We start from the raw sequence: 9,912 nt of genomic DNA on the forward strand, positions 1-9,912 counted from the left end.
GCTAAATGACTACAATGTAAATGTGTGTGCGTGTGCGTGCGTGTGTGTGCGTGCGTTCCTAGCAGGTCTCTAGATGTACTCTGGTCCAATGAGAAGTCAGTTCTGAACTACAGGGTCACAGAGAGGAAATGATCTGCTCACAGTCACAGTTCTATCCTGTCTGTGACTTGAGGTCGTTCCTTTGTTTCACTGCAGTACTTTACTGTATTCTCACCTCTAAACTTTCAACTGGTCAGAGGACACGTAAAACAGGTTTAGGATGGTGGGTGTGCGTGTGTCTGGTGTGTGTGTGTCTCCTCACTGGTTGTGTGTGTGTGTGTCTCCTCACTGGTTGTGTGTGTGTGTGTGTGTGTGTGTACGTCTAGAAGCAGGGGCAGGATGGGAGGGTATGTGTGGTGGTGGATTAAATGAGTTTATAGGAACATAACTGTGATATAATTACATGATATATTCTGAGAAACCTCAATGACCAAACGATCTGTGGCTCTGCTATCAGCTCAGTACCCCCTGTGTGTCTGACCTGTGTCGACTGTCCATGAACTCTGTTACATCTAAATACTATTTACCAGCCAGGGCCTGTCTCTCAGTCAACGTTGTGACAGTATGTGTCATGTTGGTTGTCACTGTAGTGATTCAGGTGTGTGTCATGTTGGTTGTCACTGTAGTGATTCAGGTGTGTCATGTTGGTTGTCACTGTAGTGATTCAGGTGTGTGTCATGTTGGTTGTCACTGTAGTGATTCAGACGTGTGTCATGTTGGTTGTCACTGTAGTGATTCAGGTGTGTCATGTTGGTTGTCACTGTAGTGATTCAGGTGTGTGTCATGTTGGTTGTCACTGTAGTGATTCAGGTGTGTGTCATGTTGGTTGTCACTGTAGTGATTCAGGTGTGTCATGTTGGTTGTCACTGTAGTGATTCAGGTGTGTGTCATGTTGGTTGTCACTGTAGTGATTCAGGTGTGTCATGTTGGTTGTCACTGTAGTGATTCAGGTGTGTGTCATGTTGGTTGTCACTGTAGTGATTCAGGTGTGTCATGTTGGTTGTCACTGTAGTGATTCAGGTGTGTGTCATGTTGGTTGTCACTGTAGTGATTCAGGCGTGTGTCATGTTGGTTGTCACTGTAGTGATTCAGACGTGTGTCATGTTGGTTGTCACTGTAGTGATTCAGGTGTGTCATGTTGGTTGTCACTGTAGTGATTCAGGTGTGTGTCATGTTGGTTGTCACTGTAGTGATTCAGGTGTGTGTCATGTTGGTTGTCACTGTAGTGATTCAGGTGTGTCATGTTGGTTGTCACTGTAGTGATTCAGGTGTGTGTCATGTTGGTTGTCACTGTAGTGATTCAGGTGTGTGTCATGTTGGTTGTCACTGTAGTGATTCAGACGTGTGTCATGTTGGTTGTCACTGTAGTGATTCAGACGTGTGTCATGTTGGTTGTCACTGTAGTGATTCAGGTGTGTGTCATGTTGGTTGTCACTGTAGTGATTCAGGTGTGTCATGTTGGTTGTCACTAGTGATTCAGGTGTGTGTCATGTTGGTTGTCACTGTAGTGATTCAGGTGTGTGTCATGTTGGTTGTCACTGTAGTGATTCAGGTGTGTCATGTTGGTTGTCACTGTAGTGATTCAGGTGTGTGTCATGTTGGTTGTCACTGTAGTGATTCAGGTGTGTGTCATGTTGGTTGTCACTGTAGTGATTCAGGTGTGTGTCATGTTGGTTGTCACTGTAGTGATTCAGGTGTGTCATGTTGGTTGTCACTGTAGTGATTCAGGTGTGTGTCATGTTGGTTGTCACTGTAGTGATTCAGGTGTGTGTCATGTTGGTTGTCACTGTAGTGATTCAGGTGTGTCATGTTGGTTGTCACTGTAGTGATTCAGGTGTGTGTCATGTTGGTTGTCACTGTAGTGATTCAGGTGTGTGTCATGTTGGTTGTCACTGTAGTGATTCAGGTGTGTCATGTTGGTTGTCACTGTAGTGATTCAGGTGTGTGTCATGTTGGTTGTCACTGTAGTGATTCAGGTGTGTCATGTTGGTTGTCACTGTAGTGATTCAGGTGTGTGTCATGTTGGTTGTCACTGTAGTGATTCAGGTGTGTGTCATGTTGGTTGTCACTGTAGTGATTCAGGTGTGTGTCATGTTGGTTGTCACTGTAGTGATTCAGGTGTGTCATGTTGGTTGTCACTGTAGTGATTCAGGTGTGTGTCATGTTGGTTGTCACTGTAGTGATTCAGGTGTGTGTCATGTTGGTTGTCACTGTAGTGATTCAGGTGTGTGTCATGTTGGTTGTCACTGTAGTGATTCAGGTGTGTGTCATGTTGGTTGTCACTGTAATGATTCAGGCGTGTGTCATGTTGGTTGTCACTGTATTGATTCAGGTGTGTGTCATGTTGGTTGTCACTGTAGTGATTCAGGTGTGTGTCATGTTGGTTGTCACTGTAGTGATTCAGGTGTGTGTCATGTTGGTTGTCACTGTAGTGATTCAGGCGTGTGTCATGTTGGTTGTCACTGTAGTGATTCAGGCGTGTGTCATGTTGGTTGTCACTGTAGTGATTCAGGCGTGTGTCATGTTGGTTGTCACTGTAATGATTCAGGCGTGTGTCATGTTGGTTGTCACTGTAGTGATTCAGGTGTGTGTCATGTTGGTTGTCACTGTAGTGATTCAGGTGTGTCATGTTGGTCGCTGGAGAATCATGTTGTAATCAGAGGTTCTTTATCTCTTCAGGCAAAACCAAACTTTTTGATTATGCATTCAAATTTCTTCCTGACTATAGCTCACCAGTTGTCCCATGATCCTCTCTGTTCTACCTGGCTGCCTGTAGCTCACCAGTTGTCCCATGATCCTCTCTGTTCTACCTGGCTGCCTGTAGCTCACCAGTTGTCCCATGATCCTCTCTGTTCTACCTGGCTGCCTGTAGCTCACCAGTTGTCCCATGATCCTCTCTGTTCTACCTGGCTACCTGTAGCTCACCAGTTGTCCCATGATCCTCTCTGTTCTACCTGGCTGCCTGTAGCTCACCAGTTGTCCCATGATCCTCTCTGTTCTACCTGGCTGCCTGTAGCTCACCAGTTGTCCCATGATCCTCTCTGTTCTAGATCATATGTTCAGAGAAGAATACCTGGAAGAAGATGAGGAACCACCTTTGCTGCTCAGCTCTTGTCCTTTTCACGGTACGTTTCTTTGTGTGTGTGTTTGTGTGTGTGTGTATGTGAGAGAGACGTGTGTGTGTGTGTGTCTCATTATTTGTGTCACTGATCTGTGTGTATTCCAGGTGTTTTGCTCTGGAGGGACTGTAGCCGTGCAGTGTGTCTGGGGGGAGGGGTGTGTGTGTCTGGGGTGCCCCAGTGGCCAGGAGCCAATCAAGGTAGGACACCTAACTCACCTCTCATTACCCTGTCATCCTAACTCACCTCTCATTACCCTGTCATCCTAACTCACCTCTCATTACCCTGTCATCCTAACTCACCTCTCATTACCCTGTCATCCTAACTCACCTCTCATTACCCTGTCATCCTAACTCACCTCTCATTACCCTGTCATCCTAACTCACCTCTCATTACCCTGTCATCCTAACTCACCTCTCATTACCCTGTCATCCTAACTCACCTCTCATTACCCTGTCATCCTAACTCACCTCTCATTACCCTGTCATTCTAACTCACCTCTCATTACCCTGTCATCCTAACTCACCTCTCATTACCCTGTCATCCTAACTCACCTCTCATTACCCTGTCATCCTAACTCACCTCTCATTACCCTGTCATTCTAACTCACCTCTCATTACCCTGTCATCCTAACTCACCTCTCATTACCCTGTCATCCTAACTCACCTCTCATTACCCTGTCATCCTAACTCCTGAACCACCATCGATCCCTCTACAACTACATCACCAGAATCAATCCTTCTGTCAACAGAGGCCACATCTATTTTTGTTACCTCTCTCCTCTTTCTGTTATCTCTCCCCTCTTTCTTCTCTCTTCTCTTTCTCCTCTCTCCTCTCTTCTCTTTCTCCTCTCTCCTCTCTTCTCTTCTCCTCTTTCTCCTCTCTTCTCTTTCTCCTCTCTCCACTTTCTCCTCTCTTCTCTTTCTTCTCTCTCCTCTTTCTCCTACCTCTCTCCTCTTTCTCTTCTCCTCTTTCTCCTCTCTTCTCTTCTCCTCTCTCCTCTTTCTCCTCTCCCCTTTCTGCTCTCTCCTCTTTCTGCTCTCTCCTCTTTCTGCTCTCTTCTCTTTCTCATCTCTCCTCTTTCTCCTCTCTTCTCTTTCCTCTTTCTCCTCTCTTCTCTTCTCATCTCTCTTTCTCCTCTCTTCTCTTTCTCCTCTCTCCTCTTTCTCCTCTCTTCTCTTTCTCCTCTCTCCTCTTTCTCCTCTCTTCTCTTTCTCCTCTCTCCTCTTTCTCCTCTCTTCTCTTTCTCCTCTCTCCTCTCTTCTCTTTCTCCTCTCTCCTCTCTTCTCCTCTTTCTCCTCTCTTCTCTTTCTCCTCTCTTCTCTTTCTCCTCTCCTCTTTCTCCTACCTCTCTACTCTTTCTCTTCTCCTCTTTCTCCTCTCCTCTCCTCTCTTTTCTTTCTCCTCTCCTCTTTCTGCTCTCTCCTCTTTCTGCTCTCTCCTCTTTCTGCTCTCTTCTCCTCTCTCCTCTTTCTGCTCTCTTCTCTTCACCTCTTTCTCCTCTCTTCTCTTCTCCTCTTTCCTCTTTCTCCTCTCTTCTCTTCTCATCTCTCCTCTTTCTCCTCTCTTCTCTTTCTCCTCTCTCCTCTTTCTCCTCTCTTCTCTTTCTCCTCTCTTCTCTTTCTCCTCTCTCCTCTTTCTCCTCTCTCCTCGTTCTCCTCTCTTCTCTTTCTCCTCTTTCTCCTCTCTCCTCTTTCACCTCTCATTTCCCTGTCATCCTAACTCACCTCTCATTACCCTGTCATCCTAACTCACCTCTCATTACCCTGTCATCCTAACTCACCTCTCATTACCCTGTCATCCTAACTCACCTCTCATTACCCTGTCATCCTAACTCACCTCTCATTACCCTGTCATCCTAACTCACCTCTCATTACCATGTCATCCTAACTCACCTCTCATTACCCTGTCATCCTAGCTCACCTCTCATACCCTGTCATCCTAACTCACCTCTCATTACCCTGTCATCCTAACTCACCTCTCATTACCCTGTCATCCTAGCTCACCTCTCATTACCCTGTCATCCTAACTCACCTCTAATTACCCTGTCATCCTAACTCACCTCTCATTACCCTGTCATCCTAACTCACCTCTCATTACCCTGTCATCCTAACTCACCTCTCATTACCCTGTCATCCTAACTCACCTCTCATTACCCTGTCATCCTAGCTCACCTCTCATTACCCTGTCATCCTAACTCACCTCTCATTACCCTGTCATCCTAACTCACCTCTCATTACCCTGTCATCCTAACTCACCTCTCATTACCCTGTCATCCTAACTCACCTCTCATTACCCTGTCATCCTAACTCACCTCTCATTTCCCTGTCATCCTAACTCCTGAACCACCATCGATCCCTCTACAACTACATCACCAGAATCGATCCTTCTGTCAACAGAGGCCACATCTATTTCTGTTACCTCTCTCCTCTTTCTGTTACCTCTCCCCTCTTTCTTCTCTCTCCTCTTTCTCTTTCTCCTCTCTCCACTTTCTCCTCTCTTCTCTTTCTTCTCTCTCCTCTTTCTCCTACCTCTCTCCTCTTTCTCTTCTCCTCTTTCTCTTCTCCTCTCTTCTCTTCTCCTCTCTCCTCTTTCTCCTCTCCCCTTTCTGCTCTCTCCTCTTTCTCATCTCTTCTCTTTCTCCTCTCTCCTCTTTCTCCTCTCTTCTCTTCTCCTCTCTCCTCTTTCTCCTCTCTTCTCTTCTCATCTCTCCTCTTTCTCCTCTCTCCTCTTTCTCCTCTTTCTCCTCTCTTCTCTTTCCTCTTTCTCCTCTCTCCTCTTTCTCATCTCTCCTCTTTCTCCTCTCTCCTCTTTCTCCTCTTTCTCCTCTCTTCTCTTTCCTCTTTCTCCTCTCTCCTCTTTCTCATCTCTCCTCTTTCTCCTCTCTTCTCTTTCTCCTCTCTCCTCTTTCTCCTCTCTTCTCTTTCTCCTCTCTCCTCTTTCTCATCTCTTCTCTTCTCCTCTTTCCTCTTTATCCTCTCTCCTTTTCTCTCTAGATGGAAGTCATGTGTATCTCCCCACTGGGTACAGATGCCAATTCAACGTCTCTTCTACATTGGTTCAACCTAATTTAGTTGAAATGACGGTGAAACAACGTTGATTCAACCAGTGTTCCCAGTGGGTCTGCTCTTATTTTAGATAAGACCAATATACAGATGTAGGATCTTCATTTGATCACTCTTTTGTTGATGAGCTTTGTGATTTACATAAATTCACTGAAAACCCGCACTAACACACGGTTATATTAACACTATTGCGTTTTTCATGTATAGTAGCATACTTTTGTCCAGCTAATAGCCTAACCACTGATCAAGCAACATTATGGACTAAACATTCAAATCCTGTTGCTACAGGATTATTTTGCTATGACAGTACTGATACCAGTACTATACCAAACCAGTTACTGGTCAGATTAAGGTCCCACATCAGTACTATATCGTTTTTTATTTGTTGATATATACCAAACCAGTCATATACTTCTGTTTTATTTTTAGATATGGCAAACTGATACAATATATATATATATATACAGTATATTATACATTTATATATATATATATATATATGTATATATATACAGTATATTATACATTTATATATATATATATATATATACAGTATATTTATATATATACAGTATATTTATATATATTCATATATATACAGTATATTTATATATATTCATATATATACAGTATATTTATATATATTCGTATATATACAGTATATTTATATATATTCATATATATACAGTATATGTCTCTGCACAATTTCATATGAAACCGAAAAATAGGTAATGTATCTTAGTTCCTGCCCAGAACGGCGGTGTTAGTTATTTTGGAACATCTTATTGAACACAGAACCACATGTGACTGTAGTGTATGTGTGTAATTACAGTGGTTCATCTACTCTGTTCTGAGATGTGAAGATTTGTTCTCCTGCCAGGCTTGCGGGCAGGTCGAGGGACCAGGCGAGGTGGTGCAATGTCAGTCTTGTCCAGCGGGCACGTTTTCAGACGACTATGACTCTGATCAGTGCCGCCCACACTCCTCCTGCGGGGTCCTCAACAAAAAGGTTGTGACCTCTGGTACATCACACTCTGACGCTGTCTGCGGAGACTGTCTGTCTGGGTATGTATCCCCATACTGCCCTCTCCCTGTACCTCAATATGGAGAGACTGTAACTACCCTCTCCCTGTACCTCAATATGGGGAGACCGTAACTACCCTCTCCCTGTACCTCAATATGGGGAGACCGTAACTACCCTTTCCCTGTACCTCAATATGGGGAGACGGTAACTACCCTCTCCCTGTACCTCAATATGGGGACACCGTAACTACCCTCTCCCTGTACCTCAATATGGGGAGACCGTAACTACCCTCTCCCTGTACCTCAATATGGGGAGACCGTAACTACCCTCTCCCTGTACCTCAATATGGGGAGACCGTAACTACCCTCTCCCTGTACCTCAATATGGGGAGACCGTAACTACCCTCTCCCTGTACCTCAATATGGGGAGACCGTAACTACCCTCTCCGTGTACCTCAATATGGGGAGACCGAAACTACCCTCTCCCTGTACCTCAATATGGGGAGACCGTAACTACCCTCTCCCTGTACCTCAATATGGGGAGACCGTAACTACCCTCTCCCTGTACCTCAATATGGGGAGACCGTAACTACCCTCTCCCTGTACCTCAATATGGGGAGACCGTAACTACCCTCTCCCTGTACCTCAATATGGGGAGACCGTAACTACCCTCTCCCTGTACCTCAATATGGGGAGACCGTAACTACCCTCTCCCTGTACCTCAATATGGGGAGACCGTAACTACCTCTCCCTGTACCTCAATATGGGGAGACCGTAACTACCCTCTCCCTGTGTACTACCCTCTCCCTGTGTACTACCCTCTCCCTGTGTACTACCCTCTCCCTGTGTACTACCCTCTCCCTGTGTACTACCCTCTCCCTGTGTACTACCCTCTCCCTGTGTACTACCCTCTCCCTGTGTACTACCCTCTCCCTGTGTACCTCAATATGGGGAGACCGTAACTACCCTCTCCCTGTGTACTACCCTCTCCCTGTGTACTACCCTCTCCCTGTGTACTACCCTCTCCCTGTGTACTACCCTCTCCCTGTGTACTACCCTCTCCCTGTGTACTACCCTCTCCCTGTGTACTACCCTCTCCCTGTGTACTACCCTCTCCCTGTGTACCTCAATATGGGGAGACCGTAACTACCCTCTCCCTGTGTACTACCCTCTCCCTGTGTACTACCCTCTCCCTGTGTACTACCCTCTCCCTGTGTACTACCCTCTCCCTGTGTACTACCCTCTCCCTGTGTACTACCCTCTCCCTGTGTACTACCCTCTCCCTGTGTACTACCCTCTCCCTGTGTACTACCCTCTCCCTGTGTACTACCCTCTCCCTGTGTACTACCCTCTCCCTGTGTACTACCCTCTCCCTGTGTACTACCCTCTCCCTGTGTACTACCCTCTCCCTGTGTACTACCCTCTCCCTGTGTACTACCCTCTCCCTGTGTACTACCCTCTCCCTGTGTACTACCCTCTCCCTGTGTACTACCCTCTCCCTGTGTACTACCCTCTCCCTGTGTACTACCCTCTCCCTGTGTACTACCCTCTCCCTGTGTACTACCCTCTCCCTGTGTACTACCCTCTCCCTGTGTACTACCCTCTCCCTGTGTACTACCCTCTCCCTGTGTACTACCCTCTCCCTGTGTACTACCCTCTCCCTGTGTACTACCCTCTCCCTGTGTACTACCCTCTCCCTGTGTACTACCCTCTCCCTGTGTACTACCCTCTCCCTGTGTACTACCCTCTCCCTGTGTACTACCCTCTCCCTGTGTACTACCCTCTCCCTGTGTACTACCCTCTCCCTGTGTACTACCCTCTCCCTGTGTACTACCCTCTCCCTGTGTACTACCCTCTCCCTGTGTACTACCCTCTCCCTGTGTACTACCCTCTCCCTGTGTACTACCCTCTCCCTGTGTACTACCCTCTCCCTGTGTACTACCCTCTCCCTGTGTACTACCCTCTCCCTGTGTACTACCCTCTCCCTGTGTACTACCCTCTCCCTGTGTACTACCCTCTCCCTGTGTACTACCCTCTCCCTGTGTACTACCCTCTCCCTGTGTACTACCCTCTCCCTGTGTACTACCCTCTCCCTGTGTACTACCCTCTCCCTGTGTACTACCCTCTCCCTGTGTACTACCCTCTCCCTGTGTACTACCCTCTCCCTGTGTACTACCCTCTCCCTGTGTACTACCCTCTCCCTGTGTACTACCCTCTCCCTGTGTACTACCCTCTCCCTGTGTACTACCCTCTCCCTGTGTACTACCCTCTCCCTGTGTACTACCCTCTCCCTGTGTACTACCCTCTCCCTGTGTACTACCCTCTCCCTGTGTACTACCCTCTCCCTGTGTACTACCCTCTCCCTGTGTACTACCCTCTCCCTGTGTACTACCCTCTCCCTGTGTACTACCCTCTCCCTGTGTACTACCCTCTCCCTGTGTACTACCCTCTCCCTGTGTACTACCCTCTCCCTGTGTACTACCCTCTCCCTGTGTACTACCCTCTCCCTGTGTACTACCCTCTCCCTGTGTACTACCCTCTCCCTGTGTACTACCCTCTCCCTGTGTACTACCCTCTCCCTGTGTACTACCCTCTCCCTGTGTACCTCAATATGGGGAGACCGTAACTACCCTCTCCCTGTGTACTACCCTCTCCCTGTGTACTAC

At 47.0% G+C, this 9,912-nt stretch overlaps 1 long non-coding RNA gene across 1 annotated transcript in view; it reads left to right on the forward strand.

Moving 5' to 3' along the window:
- Positions 1-7,284, forward strand: part of LOC139549501 (uncharacterized) — a 58,440-nt gene extending 51,156 nt beyond the window's left edge. Inside the window, exons 2-4 of the long non-coding RNA XR_011669895.1 lie at positions 3,090-3,164; positions 3,266-3,358; positions 7,104-7,284. This is a non-coding gene — a long non-coding RNA (uncharacterized lncRNA). The remainder of the gene's footprint in view (positions 1-3,089; positions 3,165-3,265; positions 3,359-7,103) is intronic.
- Positions 7,285-9,912: the final 2,628 nt, after the last annotated feature.

Source organism: Salvelinus alpinus, chromosome 22, assembly GCF_045679555.1.
Source record: "Salvelinus alpinus chromosome 22, SLU_Salpinus.1, whole genome shotgun sequence".
NCBI classification, from domain to species: Eukaryota; Metazoa; Chordata; class Actinopteri; order Salmoniformes; family Salmonidae; genus Salvelinus; species Salvelinus alpinus.